The sequence below is a fragment of the Hetaerina americana genome, unplaced genomic scaffold (genome assembly GCF_022747635.1).
Source record: "Hetaerina americana unplaced genomic scaffold, ioHetAmer1.1.p SCAF_11, whole genome shotgun sequence".
Taxonomy (NCBI): Eukaryota; Metazoa; Arthropoda; class Insecta; order Odonata; family Calopterygidae; genus Hetaerina; species Hetaerina americana.
Window position 1 is genome coordinate 24,378,607 of NW_027286181.1, and position 16,629 is coordinate 24,395,235.

Consider the following 16,629-nt stretch of genomic DNA (forward strand, 5'->3'; position numbering starts at 1 on the left):
TCAGAGGACAAGGACCTTTTGCCATGGTGTAAGGAAGATAATGCTCACAAAGAATGCCTATTTAATATGCATTGTTATAAATGGAAAGCTTTATTCTTACAGCCTAATTAAAATTAATATTTTAGGGCAGCCTCAATTTACGCGTGAAACTGACAACATTTAGTTTAAAATGTCTTTATAATTATGAAAAAGAATCTCCTTTGTCTCGGATCAATCTGGGTAGTTATAATCGAGCATCTGCACTGATTTTTAAGTACACCGACAAAGAAGACTCACGTTTCCCACTACACATCCGTATCGCAGTAGTGGAGATAATTTACTGACCGAATGAGCGTGCGCTTGCGTAAATTTATGGAGTGGGGAGTAATTGAAATAGTAATTATAGGGAAAGTATTCAATAGTACTACAAAATATTGCTTCATCAAGAAATAATTTCATGTCTCTCTTAGGCATAACGCTGATTCGCAATTTAGTAAAAAGATTCGGAGGAAAATTCGATTAAAATTGCTGGGATTACACGTGTAAGGAAAATAAAAATCGCACTTTTTTTCCGCTAGACGGGGAAAAAGAGCCTCATGCCGTTTCAGTGTGAAACACTGCCGTGACCAGGATTCGAACCTGGGTTGTTGCGGCCACAACGCAAAGTACTAACCACTATACGATCACGGCTACTGCGAGGCTATGTGAAAGGTTGGTTTCGGGATGACCTGACTTGCCTTTGCAACCAACCGACCGGCAAAACGGAAGCTCTCTTTCCCTGCTGCCTTAAGCTTTCGACAGCGGCTCGCTGCTCGAAGCGCTGAAAGGATCGCTATACGTTCACGGCTATCCCGAGTCTTGGTGGTAGAGACTTCTCCCATGAGATAGGTTGAGGTGTATGCGAAAAAGAACCACTATTTAGATACTTAACTGTTTCATATGTTTCCATAAGGCGTGTGGCAAGATTGAATCGGATATGATTCAATTACTCGTCACGCGTCACTAGTTTTAACCACGACAACGTTTCCTTCAAATAATAAATTTTGCTAAGGGGTCGAATTTTCTTGCCTTTTCCTCAATGGCTTTCTTTCCAAAGTCATCAATTATGTGAGGTGCCGTCGATCCCATTCCTACATGAAAAAGAAATCTTCGCGTTATAAAAAAAATCTATGGATATTTGTGTTAATCCAGGACCTTCGTTTTCAGTTATACCTGGAGAATCGGTAGAAAAGAAGACATGAATAACTATTGCCAGTTTTTGCTAGAAATTTAAAGAAAAATTGTTCTACCACGTGGATTTGAAATAAATTTTATTATAGCGCCTCAAAAAGTTCTCTTTAATCTGATGTATGTGCCATCCTATATTGAAGACTTCAATTTTTTTTAATCAGGCAAGTAAAAAATACCCCATACCGTTTCAGTGTGAAACACTGCCGTGACCAGGATTCGAACCTGGGTTGTTGCGGCCACAACGCAAAGTACTAACCACTATACGATCACGGCTACTGCGCGGCTATGTGAAGGGCTGGTTTCGGGACGACCTGACTTGCCTTTGCAACCAACCGACCGGCAAAACGGTCCTCAATGGCTTTGTTCAAAAGTCATTAGTTATGTGAGTTGCCGTCGATCCCAGTCCTAAACGAAGAAAGAAATCCTCGCTTTTTACAAATCTGTGGGTTGTCTTGATCCAGGACCTCTTTTTAGAAGCTACAGGTATCAAGATTTTTTTTAATAAAGCAAGAAAAAAATGCCTCCTGCTGTTTCAGTGTAAGACACTGCCGTGACCTGCCGTGAACAAGGATTCGAACCTGGGTCGTTGCGGCCACACGCGAAGTACTAACCACTATACGATCACGGCTATGGTTCAACTTAGTTTTATTCGGTCTAGTATGTTACACTGCTAGTGTTTACATTGTACACATTGTCAGCTTACAGATTATGGTTACAGAATATTTTTTTTCTTATTATGGTTACACACTTACATAGACATACATTCATATACATTGCATAAAACAATTGTGACCATGAACAATACTGTGGAAGGAAATAATGAAGGAAGGGTTCACAAAATATAGAGGGAAATATTTGGATTAGCAACGGAACATTAGATTTGGTTGGAATTATTGATAGCTTTGAAGCACAGTTATTCAGAAAAACAACTTTTTAACCACGGACGAAGTGTGTCCGGTACCGGGGGCAGCCATATCCGTCACCAATGCTTGCATGCCTTTAGCAGAATGTTTATTCGCGGTTCTCATCTGTGTGAATTTCACGATTAGGGTGGTCATTATGAAGGATTTGAAGCTCGGAAAGAGCCGAAAGTTAAAGGTGATCAGATTTATGTCGGTAATGGCACCACCACCGAACACGTCCCAGGTTTTATAGATCTTTTTTAGATGCGGGACTTGTTAACCTAAACTTTATTTCCCCAAAACTGATTCATTAAATGCGGGAGGGATGGCATTGTGTTGAATATTAATTTTCGTTGAGCTCACTTTTTGTCGTCTACAATTCTGTGTAATACGTCGTGTATATAATTGATTTTTTAAAATAATGTACCATTGCATAATTTGCGCTACTTGCATTATTATGTCGGTATCTTTTCGTGAATTTGGAATATTTAATGAAAATCTAACTGATAGTTAAGCTTAAATAATTGGTAGGCATAATCGTCTCAGTAGGACATTTAGTATCTATGTTTGGACAAAGGCGAGGGCAAAACTATGTCATTTGTAGACTATCCGTGACCAAGAACTGTATCGGCCACATGTCATGAAAGTCCTCAGTGCTCCCACGCAAAATTTCCACTGCCTCATTATTATCCCTTATGATCATATTTTTGTCACTATTAGGAATGGCTGAATGGTGAGCATTGGTGTAGTTTATTTATTGATTTATTGTGGCTGTCATTCGTAATTAAGGTACCTCCTATATAGTAACAAGTATTCTGGAAACAGGCAGAAGATCAAATAAAAACATGTAGTAAATTTTGGGAATTGTTTTAACTTTTTGCAGCTATAATGTATTTTCCGGGTGAAGTCTCGAATTACATCACCAACAACTAACTGGCAAGTCGCCCACTACTCGTGCGATGCGTGAAAGTAAAATGAAATTTCATGCGGAAAAATAACTTTGTCCCGAAGATTATTCGTTTAAAATGAGAAGTGATTTAAAAAGAAAATCTATTTGGGTGAGAAGAAAATGTCATCTGGATGAATAAATTGATCTCTGATTTTAACGTCGCCATATTTTGAAGCGTTCCAAAGAATATATTTAATGGAATAAGGCAAAAAAAGCCTCTTGCCGTTTCAATGTGAAACACTGCCGTGACCAGGATTCGAACCTGGGTTGTTGCGGCCACAACGCAAAGTACTAACCACTATACGATCACGGCTACTGTGAGGCACGTAGGTTGATGAATTTCCAATGAGATAAGTTCCAATAAATGAGAAAAAGAATAGCAATTTAGAATACCTCAATGTTCGACATGTTTCCATAACGTATGTAACGCGTAATTGGATCAAAGATGATAAAATTTTTATTTAATGTTTTACCCGCGATAGCGTATCCTTTAAATGAACATTTCTGTTACCATTTCGTTAAGGATTCGAATTCTCCAGTCTTTTCTGAACTGACATCAATTCATTTTATGGTGGCTTGGTTTAAAAATTCATCCGTCATGTTAGGTGCCGTCGATCACAGTCCTAAGCGAAGAAAATGTTCCTGCTGCCCTTGCAGCTATAGATATTTGTAATGGAAAAGGACCTTTCTTTCCAGTTCCAACCGGAGTATCGGTACGAAAGAAGACATGAATCATATTTGCAAGTTTTTTAACAAACCTATCGGAAAAATTCTTGCTCCCATCGATCGGACTTATGATGATCGGAAAAATAGTGTGTTGGAAAAGTTTCAGTTCAACCGCTGTTGTATACGTCGCTCAATTTAGAAGCCTCCAAGAATTTTTTTGAAGAAAGCAAGAAAAAAACCCCTCTGCCGTTTCAGTGTGAAACACTGCCGTGACCAGGATTCGAACCTGGGTTGTTGCGGCCACAACGCAAAGTACTAACCACTATACGATCACGGCTATCACGAGGCGATGAAATGCGGTAACTTTTTAATCGCAGATATTCTCAAGTTCGCAAAAAATTTTATTTGACGAAGTATCACTACTCGCTGAAACGTTTTCACCAAGTCATAATCTGTGTTTGCATCTTTACTGGACATTTATGCTTAATTAGGACTCTTGTATGAAAGTAACGCGTCCTGGTCTTCTTTCAATCTCAATATATTTACAGATATCGGTCGTAAATTCAACCTGCGTTTCTCACACACATCGGGGAATCGATTACTGCACGGTCTAAACCTGTATTTTTAATAATGATCTTTGACAAGGCACCACCACATTTTTATTGCCGAATTCCGTATTCAGTCAAAAACACGCTTGCAGTGGAGGAAAAATATTTTGGAGTTCCTGTATGGAATCATGGTGGACTCCTCCAGCGCCCTTACCGTCGTAGCCTCTTATTCCTTTATGTATTTTTTCAATAAAATGCCAACGACTGCATTGCGTTTGAGAGTCTGCGAAATATGTGATAAATATACGCTTAAAAGACAGCTATGTAAGTCATCTTCCTGTTTCAGTGGTTGAAACACAGCAGTGATCGAGATTTGAAACTGGGTTGTTGTAGCCACAACGCGAAGTATCGATCACTCAGTATACACCGAAGGAATCCACTGCGAGGTTTTGTGTTGTAAAACTCTCAATAAAAATGAATTGCAGTAAATGCATTTCAATGACATTTAATTTACATCCTGCGCATTCATTGAACTGGCATCATTTCGTGGTTCTTGTTTCAATAGTGCGCAACTATGCGTGGGGGCCTCGCAAACCGTCCAGAAAAACATATTTTCGTGGTGTTATTTGGGTGCAGAGATTGATTTTGGTGACGTTTACCCCCCAAAATTACAATCGCATTGTAACAAAAGAACTCTTAAATATTATCGAGTCTGTTGTAAAAAAAATTTAAAACTTTTATTTTGTTTCATGGTAGAGAAAGAGTTTAATAAAAGATATCTTTGAAGTAGAAATTCTGAACGACCGTCAATGAGTAAACAGATCCTGAAAAGAGGCGGGAAAAAATCCTCGTGCCGTTTCAGTGTGAAACACTGCCGTGACCAGGATTCGAACCTGGGTTGTTGCGGCCACAACGCAAAGTACTAACTACTATACGATCACGGCTACTGCGAGGGTTAATATATCCTCGCTCTGCGGAAACAGCAATTCTCCTTGGCTAATCACTGAAGCGAGGGAAGTTCGTAGAAAGGGAGACTTCTCGTTGGTGCCGCTACGTGAAGGTATTTTCTTACCTGCCCAGCACCGGCCAACTGGCAAGGTTTTTTTAAGGGCGTTGCCCCTGTTCTTGCCCGCTTGTCCCTACCTGAGGCCCCTTAGCAGATTGCCCCTCGGCAACACTGAATTGTTAATTCCCCTGCTCTTCCCAAAAATCGATGATCACATCTCCATCAAATGAGCTCAGCCTTGTATCTCCTTCATGGGAGTGACTCGCCTTAGATTTCTACTCAATTTTCGCAAAAGAATGCTTGACGCCTTAAGCGAATGCTACTGAGTTTAAGCCAAAATATACGCGTATAATTCAAAGCATCATATTCTGGTAGGATTTTAAATATTTCCTTAAGCCTATCTCTGTATTGCGTATTTCATAGCTCGTGTACGGAATTACATTAGATATTTTTTGTATTGCGAATGTCATCAGTTCATAATTCGTCTCGGCCTTTTAAAGGAACCTTAACCCTCTAAAATAAAAAACCTTTTCGATTCATTCATGGAAATATGTGGAAAATGTGTGGAAATTTCACATACCGTCTTCTTATTAGTGGTAGCAGGAGTGTACCGTCTTGAGGTAGAAAGGACCCTGCGACTGCATACTCGCAAGCTATCATTAGTATGACACAAAATATCTTTATACTACTTAATACATTTAACAATAACTCATTTTTTAGCTATGCGTTACATTTCTACCACCTAAAAGGCCTATTCTTTTCCTTCCTCTACCTCCCTTTCTCAGCATTCTACGTTTCTATTACCGTTTCAGCATCCATTGCCTCACAAAATCTCCTGCGTTTATTTTTATAGGTCAAATAGAATAAACCGCGAAAGGGATGATAAAAATGTGGTATCTGTGGTAATAAAATAGCATTTGTTAGAAAGTTGAAAATTTACACGTCAATCAATGTGCATGAAATACTCGTAGTAGCTTCAGGTAACGTAAAAAGTAATAAGTAGCCTGGCTGCTAGGATAGGTGCTAAACGCGACTGTGTTATATCATCGTTAAATAATTCATATTGAGCTATTAATGCGCTGAGAATTAAGTTAATATTAATGCTTAGAGAGAAATAGTGAACAAATGCATCAATAAACTCAATTTATGTTGAATGAATAATTGTTCTTATTATATGGTGATCTTATAGAATGATGATCATGGACTCATATAAAAACGATACACTTGCTGCCCCTCGTCGATGGCAATGAAAGTAAGTTGTTTACTTGAAATCACAAGTTTCGTTTTCTCGTGGCCCAGTCCAGTTTTTTTGTCGCTCCTGAGCCTCATTTGGTGCAACTGAATTGATTTGGGGTCAATTTCTAAGAATTAGTTTTAGTACTTCTCCAAAACACTCGTTCACGTTGCATAAGAGTCGTCGTCTGTTCACGTTCAGATGGGTTACATCACGTTGCGCAAAATCGGACTACTTCCTGTGTCGTCGAGTCGATAGAGGCCCTAAATTAATGATGAATAAATATGAACTATGACTGGTCATGTGATCGTAGTTGTTGGGTCTAGTCCGAACGTTCGGGAACCGGGCCAAGGTCAAGGGTGCATCGTTCCGCGTTCGAATGTTAAGTGCTGTAAATAAGTCTGTCCTTTGCGGGCGGCAATGCACCCAGAGCCTTGGTCCATTTCTCTTCTGCTGATTCCGAGCACCAACCTCTCAACGTGACGTGACGTTGTTGAACAGGTGTTATACTATCTACCTAGTGAAGCAACATGACTGTCAGTGGCCATGGGTGAACATGCCTTATGTATTGGAACATGATTTTAGGAAGATCCTAATAGTTCTCAATGAAACATTGCGTTCCTCTTAGCGGTGTTGATTATAATAATACATCTGGTTGGGATTCTAAGGCCCTTTTCCGTTAGTGGTGACTTCAATTCACAAGTCTCTAATAAGAGTATTAACACTGTAAAAACAAAACCCATCAAAGCAATTCGAACAAAGTAACTGTTAGCGGGTAGGAAGAAATGTAGGTAGGATGTCACTTCAGGTAAATGGACAATCAGGGTCATGCAGCAAGTTGCTTACTCCCAAGTTGTCATATGAAAAATTCATCATAATTATCCACCCTTACAACTATGGGCTTAAGATGCTTGCACGCTTCAAAACATCACATGCGACCAGAATGTGTCAGAAACCATGTGTTATTCATTTGTGATTAATGGAAGCACAAAAACTTAAATTACCACTTAATATGTTCACGGTCCTGGTTTCGACGTTCTTAATGATGACACTTTTCATCAACACTCGGGTCATGTTTCGATATATTTTGTGCAGAATAGCTAAGTTTTTGAGTTCTTGGTAATAATTTTATTAATGAGAATCATTATTGTACTTTCTCTACCGATTTTCCACTTGAAAGCTTTGTTAAGAGACATCAAGGTGCGGTCGAATCTGATCCGCAAATTAAAACCTTTTGATGAAAAATGAAGTGCTTATAAATAAAATTATGCATGCGACCATTTCTTCATACATGGCTATCCATAAATGGCCATGGTATAGATTAGGACTATCAAGTGTAGAAGGATCGAAAAAACACTGTAATACTTTTTAAATAAATGAAATATTCAGTTTTGTTTTAAAAGTATTTGAGTGTTTAATCAATGTAAATTCGAAAATTTCGTTTTATGTGTTAATCTTATGCGTGTATGAAAGGTTTAGATATCGTATCAACTAATTCCTTGATTGCATAAACCTCATAAAAAACTATAACATTGTATTTGGTCACCCAAAACAAAATTTATCGCATCATGTCAAAAATAATGATACAGGAATAACGCGGCTGGTGCGCGGAATTGATCAAATTGATTAGGCTATGGGATAGATATCACAGTGCCGATTCGGTTTCCTTATTTTCACCTTTCGGAATATGTTTGTTAATGGCCTCGTAAAATAATATACGTGCATGTCTTGAATGTGTGTGTTGAAAGTTTTCTTTCGGTGCGGCGAGGTAGCCATGCCGAGTCGGACGGAAGAGACATGAGATGTATGTACGAGGCAGGATTATACGCTTAAGAGTAGGACCCCATGCTGCTGGGCGCTGCCGAAATTCTAGTTTCTAACGAAAGAAAAGAGGCTCAAAATATGCCTCCTTTCTTTGGATCCCTCACGATTCAAACACCTGGGAGCCCAAGATTGTTAAGATTTCACGGTCATGTTTTTGTGGAAGGATCGGTCCGGGTCCTTCAGCGCCCCCTTTAGGGTTTCGGGCAACGACCCGCTGTCAAAAAGGCCGAAGCAATAGAGAAAGAAGTCTTTCGTTTTACCAGTCGGATGGTTGCCAAGGCGAGTCAGTTCGTCCAAAAACCTGCCTCTCGCAACGCCTCGCAGTAGCCGTGATCGTATAGTGGTTAGTACTTTGCGTTGTGGCCGCAACAACCCAGGTTCGAATCCTGGTCACGGCAGTGTTTCACACTGAAACGGCAAGAGGCTTTTTTTTTCAATTATGACTTAAAAAGTTTACTTTTATCTTTGTTTGGATGCTAATAAGTCGGTAAAATTATAAAATAATATTTTTAGGTAAAAAATTAATTTTCCTCCGTTGTCCTTACTACATTCCCGGTTCCGTAAGAACGGACTAATATTTTTCTTGTTATTATCGATATTATTTGAGTTTTTTGTAGGTTCACGAAGGTTTGCCAAATTGTTCCCTATTCGTGATAGTTAATGCCCGTTTTTTGTTTTATTTCATAGAGGTATCCTAAAGGCACTACATTTTCCTTCTTATAAGGGCTTTTGTACAAGTATGTGCATACCTTCGAGTAGTTAATGTATAAAGCTAAATACAGGCTTTATGTAATGCATGGGAAGTTCGAAAAAGGTTGCGAATGATTGCGTGTCACTGGAACTAATCAATACTACCTTGATCAAAAATTTCCCGGAATTTATTCAGAAAATTAAAAATACAAGTTTATTCATCTAAATCTATATTGTCCCCTTCAAAGTAATCCCCATCGACTGCAACACACTTATGCCAGCGCTTGATCCAATCCTCGAAACATTTTTTATATTCGGTTTTCGGTATGTCCATCAGTGCTTCCTGCGATTTTTCCATTACTTCCTCTCGGCTGCTAAAACGCGTTCCCCGTAATGGTTTTTTAACTCGATTGAACAGAAAGAAGTCACAGGGAGCCAAATCAGGTGAATTCCGTGGCTCTTGGATGGTATTTGTTGCATTTTTCGTCAAAAAATTACGAATAATGATAGCACTGTGCGACGGTGCGTTATCATGGTGCAAAATCCACGAGTTTTCTGCCCACATTTCTGGTCTCTTTCGGCGAATTGCTTCACGCAAACGTCTCATAACGCCCAAATAATATTCTTTGTTTACTGTCTGGCCTTCTGGCAAAAATTCATGATGCACTACACCGTTGTAATCCATGAAAACCGTCAGCATTGCCTTCTTTTTTGACTGAAAACGACGTGGTTTTTTTGGTCTCGGCTCATTTGGTGAACGCCATTCACTTGCCTGATGTCTGGATTGCGTGTCGTACTCATAAACCTACGTCTCGTCTCCAGTAATGATCCTTTTGATGAATGTGGGATCGGATTCAGCCTCGCAAATCATGTCTTTTGCGACGTCAACACGGTCTCTTTTTTGCATGAAATTGAGGTCTTTTGGCACCAACTTTGCTGCTACACGACGGAAACCCAAATCATTAACCACAATGTCTTGGGCGGATCCATAGGCAATGTTCAAGTCCTCCGCTATTTCTCTGATGGTTAATTTGCGGTTATTGACCAACATTTCTTTTACTTTATCAATTTTTTCACCGACTTTCGATGTCGATGGCCTGCCACTGCGTTCATCATCTTCGATTGACTCACGACCACTTCTGAACCGCTCGTGCCACTGGTAAACGACCGTTTTTTTTAGAGAATCGTTGCCGAAACACTTTTCCAACATTTCCAACGTCCGTGCGCCACTAAATCCGTTTTTTTACGCAAAATTTAATACAAGCTCGTTGTTGCAAATTTAATTCCATTTCTGCAATTGTAAAAAATCACCAACACACACAGAGATAGATGTACTCTTGGCTACGTAACTTTGGCAAATGTCAAGTTATGACACTAAGATTTAAAGGGAATATCAACAACAGATGTACCAATTTAACAAAAAAAACAGAACTCAAATCGGAACGATGGGAGCGCCACACGGTGGTTATTCCGGGAACTTTTTGATCGAGGTAGTATATTTCCCTGGCGTGTTTTTCAAACCTGCCCAGGTTTTTTTAGCGGTGTGGGCCGGTGTCCTTTCTTGATGGCTTTGGAGCCCATCGCATCAAACCGTTCAAATTGAAGGGGATAATAATTTCATTTCGCAACCTCACGACGGATCTCGGTTGGATAATTTATTAGCGAGCTGGAGAGCGGTGTTCTTTACGGAGTGGGTCGGAATATCAGGAGGGATTCGGGAAACCATCTCACCCTGGGTGTCGCAAAGTTGCGGGAATAGACTTGCTGGCAGACACACCTGCATCTTGGACAGGTCAAGTCGGTTGGAACGGCTGTGTCTTGAGCCCGCTTCTCATGCAGAACTACTCATATATCTTTGGCAGAGCTTCAGCCGGTCGGTGACGTCGCCCGACAGCGTTTATCACACGCCTGGAATCACTTTATCGCCAATAGCCACCGGGGCGCAAATTGAATCCAGTGGTAGCCTACTCTTCGGTCTGCTGCCCTATTCACTTAGCGCATCGCCAAAATGTTTAACCTCGGGGGAAAAATGGCTCGACTTTCTGAAGCTCTCCCATCTATAATTGAAAACAATTGTTTGAACTTGCGCTTTCAACTATTTACTTTTATTTAAAGAGGTGCAAATTATTATATTCGAAGCTAATTTGCCGTTTATGTGTTTCATTAAGTTTTACACGGGTTCGCTAGTTTCATTTGCTTTGTTTCATTGCCGTCGGAATTCTCCGTAAGGTGCCTGGCAAAAAGTCATGTAAGAAATATTAATGAGATTTAATAAACTGATTATTTATTTAAAATGAAAAACTATGTTCTTTTTTGTGTGTGTGTATGTATATACGTATATTTGTTCACGAAAATGCATAATAAGGTTGGTCACAGGCGTGGTGATGGCTTATAAAACTTAGATACATTAAAAAGTCATTCATAATTTTGCTTTTTGAACATTCGGTGGCACTAGCACCTTTGTCAACGGAAGGAAGACTTGTCTTCATCCGAGTCTTCTTCCTTCCGTTGAAGAGGTTTTATATGCCATCGCCACGCCTCGGAATAACCGTATATACATATAACCGTATATACATTTATGTGCGTGTGAGTGTATAAGTACATATATGTATCCATATGTATAATTTTATTTATTTGTATTTATTTTCCATCTGTATGTCGAACGTTTCTCGACCAGTTTTCGACTGTTACTCGTTGGGGGATATATAATTTATCGGAAAGCACTTGAATCTCTTTCCTGTATTTATTTTTTCTTTAAAATTTATTCCCCACTCTGTGGGTCTATTTATTATAAAATAGAGCTCAAATATGGCACCAAAAGAAAACGGAGATATTACATGAAACAAGTCTCATATTCTCCACTATGCAGCATCCCGTTTCCTCCTTATTGACAACTTAATTGCGAATGCGAAGTTTTTTCGAGTTCATTAGCGTTCCTTGAGTCGGAAGAATTTTAAGCCTAATACCCTTAGGAAATAATGATTTTGTAAAATATGAATACACATATTTTTCGTCTTGTAGAAATGTTCTGGAAAAAAACTCCCAAGTACAGCTTGGTGTAAGAGCTCGCACACTGACGTAGGCTTTCTGGTTGGACGGTCTATAGAGCCGCTTAAGTTGTTCCTCAGTGCAAATAAATATTTAGGAAATGAAGGCGTCGTTATCTAAGGAGGTGGTATGGTGTTAAAAATACATCCCATTCTTTCTGGGCAATTTATGACTCCAGAAGTAGTTATATTTAGGGCCAATGGAAAAGAACGTCCTCGAAGTTACTGTGCTATTTTACCTTCGTCAATATGGACCGCATGCCAACGAATCGTATACTCGTTTAATGGTCTTCATTTTCATGCCATTAATTTTGAGATAGTTGTGGTCAGTTCCAGATTTCCCAAGTGAATGAATCAAGCAGTTGACCGAGTCCATTCTTTCCATGCTGATCTTAATTATAGCGGTGTAATAACTCGGAGCGGAAAGTAAGAAGGGTTGCTTACTTTGTGTGAGCATTAAGTAGGCAGCCAAGTTTCTTGCTGGCATGACGTATACTGGGGAAAGTTATGCTCCAACCATTGTGTAAGTATTTTTTTATAAAATCGTCATTGCTCTCCAATATAATTTCTTTATTTGAAATAAATCAACCTTATCGTATTTCCTTCTTCTAACCTTAAATATGACGCTGTACTTTGTCCACGCATCCTTTTAAAAAGCAATCTTCAACTCCTCTCTATTGGTTGGTCATAATTTTTATTTGGTAGTCCACAGTTTAATTTTGATTTTGATGGACACATCGAGTAACCACCGCTACATATCGTAGCCTCGTCTAACAGGACACAAACCGACACCCGGCATTACAACAAGAAACCCTTCTTCTATTCCGACTACTTCCAACGTACGTAGCTCTCTTTATTCCATCCAACATGTCTACTCTTTTCCTTCCCCGGGCTCGCCTGACTATCATTCTCATCTCTTTCATAATTCGATCATTCACAGAACTAAAATTATTATTTTCACACTTGTGCATCGTTTTCGCTATTTAGTCATCGCAGTCCACATAAATCTACCCATCCTCGTATGATTAATAAACATTTTTTTAGGTTAGAGAATTGCAATAGACTAGAGGTTCTTTAGGAGTGGAATTGTGTAGAATCGAATGAGTTACCTGTGAGAAGTAATAATTAGTACGAATTGATAATTAGAGAGGGAGCAGGGGAGAATTTGGTAAGAGAAATATTATTAAATAAGGAAGCATTTTTTATGTGATGATTCCGTATAATCGGATGTTAGACACCCTGCGAATTTTCAAATAAAGGCTACTTTTTAAAACCTATGCTTAGGTAACAGAAAGTCAAGCATTAAATACAGTAGAATGTCTCATCAAGGTTGTATCCGTCTGAATTTTATTTCCATTGCCAAACATTTACGTAGTTAAGTTTATGTGACGAAGAGAACTGCTGTTTTATAAATATGTTGTAAAATAATGTGTGGAGATTTTTAATAGTTATGTGTAAAGAATCTTAATAATAATAATTGAAGAAAGGTGACACCGCGCTCCCTCCGCTATCTGCCAGAAAGCCCCTGTTCGCTTTTTCCATCTCATCTTCTTATCGCTTTAGTTGCTCTCTTGTTTACATTGGCTGCTCCAAAATGCTTTTGAATCCAGCGAATGGATACTGTTATGAAAGGGTGGTATAGCCATAAAATGGAAATACACTGGCGTGACGCGCTTAAATAAGACAAAGATAGATTTTCTTAGATACGGCTGCGCATTTAATGTCTAATGATAACAGTTTGTGTGCCAAGCTTGGAAATAAATTCTTCGCGAAACAATTCACGTTCAAATGATGTTTCGATAGTCGGGTAATTAAAAATTCTCGAAATTGCTCTTAAAAAAGGCTCTAAATAGTCAGGGTAAAGGCCTATATTGGAGTGCTCCTTTAAATAAAGTTCATTGTAATCTTTCATACGCGATTTTAGGTATAAAATAATGTGTCGTTATTTGTGTTCCTTGCAGAAAAATATTGAAAGAAAAAGAATCATTTCACTGAATAAGTTTGTGCTATGCTTGTTTACTGTTAATTGCATATGATGATGATGGTAAATATACCTGTAGGAAGCAAAATCATCAGTCTTGGCCTTTTTTCAATATCATTTGGTCCCTTATATTGTGCTTTCTTTGTTTTAGTGAAATTTACTGTGGCATGGTGGCGACCAATATATAGTAGTGGAATTAGTCTATTGAGCTCCCATACTGTTTATCGTTAGAGAGTGTCATAATCTTCTTCGATTAAGAGATTAATGAAATTTGTTGACGTAAATCTCGATGTATGTGTTTGAAAAATCACAAAAATCAACTGCGAACTGTGGGAGCTGATTAGATGTCCACCGATCGTCTTGAGGAGGAAACGCTTGACATTGTTAGTGGAGGACTTTTTATCAGAATACCATATCTTATCTACAGTCAGTGCGTTAAAAATTAAGGCTCCAGATTTTCTTGTGAGGAATTGGCCAACATCGCGATTCAATTCCTGAACAAGCTATTAATTTACCCCGATCCTCTTATAGTTCATTGATACCACACGCTCATATTACCTGCATATGTGACCCCTATGGTGGCACTCGAACGGATACGCATTTATCGTTCACCCTATGTTAATTTGGATAATGTCGTGATATTTTAATAAGACTAGCATTCCAGTCTCCATGAAGCCAAAACATTATATTTCCTCGTTGTCCACCGTAACTATAGCGTAGAGAAGGACAGTTCAGTGTGATCAATGCCCTCCCGTTGAATTTTATTTCGTGTACTCGAGGAGAGAAGGAATTATATCAATCCTACTTGGATTTTCAACAAGAATGGCATTGCTCGAAGAAATATCCAATTTAAAACAAAGTTTCAACCCATTTCTCAGGCCCGTCGACATTTTTGTTGACCTTATATTGACTCCAATGTTGACCTTTTATTATCATTAGCAGTCCATAGCGTTAACTGAAAACAGCATGCATATGTAATATTCTTGCAAACAAAAATTTAGACCGCGATGCTTATAAAGTGTACTGATATATTCGATTCCAGGATATTTGAAGTCTCAGAAAAAGAAATTGATTTCGTCGACCGTTTTGAAATGTTCATTTTAATCTGTGTGTGTGTGATTGGTACATCAAGTATTACCGTAGTTCTTTAAATGACATAGTTGAACTCTTATCGTCTAATTAACGTATCTTATCTTCTTCTCTGATTATTTCCTTCCATTCTCTCTTCTATTACTGGCTCCAGCAGGCCTATGTGCCTTATCGTTTATTCAGTGTTGTCGATTTTTCTTCTTAGGATGGTTCAACCGGCTTCTTTCTTCTCCTCCCCTAAGCAGGACATCTTAGTTTGTTATTGTCCCTTTTGATCTTAATGCTTAAGAAGCTCTGGGCATCGTGGGGTTGACGGCTTTTAAATCACATTTTTTTCATTGCTTTCAATCATCTCTCCAACTCTAGCGTTACGACATGAGTAATGCGCAGCTAGTTACAAAGACAATATACCCCTGAAGAGTCAGCAATAACAGAAATGTGATATCGTATCATACGTGATGAAAAAAAAACTTTTCGCTGCTTATTACGGAATTATTTCATGTCGATCGGTAGAAAGAACAACCTTGTTCCGTGTTTTTCTGAAAAAATATTTGTCGTCTGAATAAGCCGATTTCTCTTCGCGGAATCCATGTGTTTCATCTATTTTAATACTCACGTCCGTACGATAGCGTTTCTGTTGTTTTCCTCTGTTTCTTCTTTGCGAGACAAAGTTGTTGGCAAATGGCAATGTGTTCGTTCCTTTGTTGTTTTTTCCAATACCTGCTGCGTGCTGAATCTGCTGTGTGAATTTCACACGCCATCGGACTTAGTACTGGGTGAACTCTGTCATCACCAACCAAACCGACCTTAGGGTTGATAACTGTGTTTATGGTTTTATATATACATGAGTAGAAAAAATGTGGTTCGCCTGTTAGTGGAGAAGCCATGTGTCTCAATACTGTCGAAATACTGACTGAAATTGACCCAGCTCATGAAATCTCAATTTACAATATCCTAAATTTAAAAAATACATTCTTAATCTCTTGCAGTATGAGTATTGCAGTGTACGCTTCTGGATGTAATATTTGCCTAGATACTAGTTGAACTGCCATACTCGTAAGTGTGTTGTCCGATTCTAGTTTTTTAGCAGATAGACTTTATTCGATTAAATTTCTTGTCCAATATTACATTGTTATCCGTTGAAGCTAATTTTTATTGCTTTGGAAAGAGTTTGAGTCGTGAAGAACACTCCACAATATATGTTCCGCCTCGAAGAGTGAGCATATTTATATGCAAGCTCATTAATGGGAATATTTACCTCCATTCGTCTATCCTACACCTTAGTTGTTGGGTAATTACGTATAAATGCGTCAACAAGTTTTCGTTAGCCAACAATTAGTAACGTGTACAGTCAACGCCCGATTATCGCCTCTGCAAGCATGTAGTATAGTTCCGTTATTTTCCGTGAAAGTAAAATTCACTGTAAATGTAGTCTTATCTTCCAGTTTTCTTGTATGTCATGCGTTTTGTAACCTCTCGTAGTC

The 16,629-nt window shown here is 38.8% G+C and overlaps 1 protein-coding gene and 5 non-coding genes across 6 annotated transcripts in view; 2 read left to right on the plus strand and 4 right to left on the minus strand.

Moving 5' to 3' along the window:
• LOC139700972 (isocitrate dehydrogenase [NADP] cytoplasmic-like) overlaps nt 1-16,629 on the plus strand; it is a 76,842-nt gene that overhangs the window by 42,276 nt on the left and 17,937 nt on the right. The gene's annotated exons all lie outside the window — the stretch shown is intronic.
• On the minus strand, nt 598-669 carry TRNAH-GUG (transfer RNA histidin (anticodon GUG)). Its single transcript has one exon. It is a non-coding gene; the product is annotated as a tRNA-His (tRNA).
• Nucleotides 1,411-1,482, minus strand: TRNAH-GUG (transfer RNA histidin (anticodon GUG)). Its single transcript has one exon. It is a non-coding gene; the product is annotated as a tRNA-His (tRNA).
• TRNAH-GUG (transfer RNA histidin (anticodon GUG)) lies at nt 3,302-3,373 on the minus strand. The gene has a single exon. It is a non-coding gene; the product is annotated as a tRNA-His (tRNA).
• TRNAH-GUG (transfer RNA histidin (anticodon GUG)) lies at nt 3,992-4,063 on the minus strand. Its single transcript has one exon. It is a non-coding gene; the product is annotated as a tRNA-His (tRNA).
• Nucleotides 8,665-8,736, plus strand: TRNAH-GUG (transfer RNA histidin (anticodon GUG)). The gene has a single exon. It is a non-coding gene; the product is annotated as a tRNA-His (tRNA).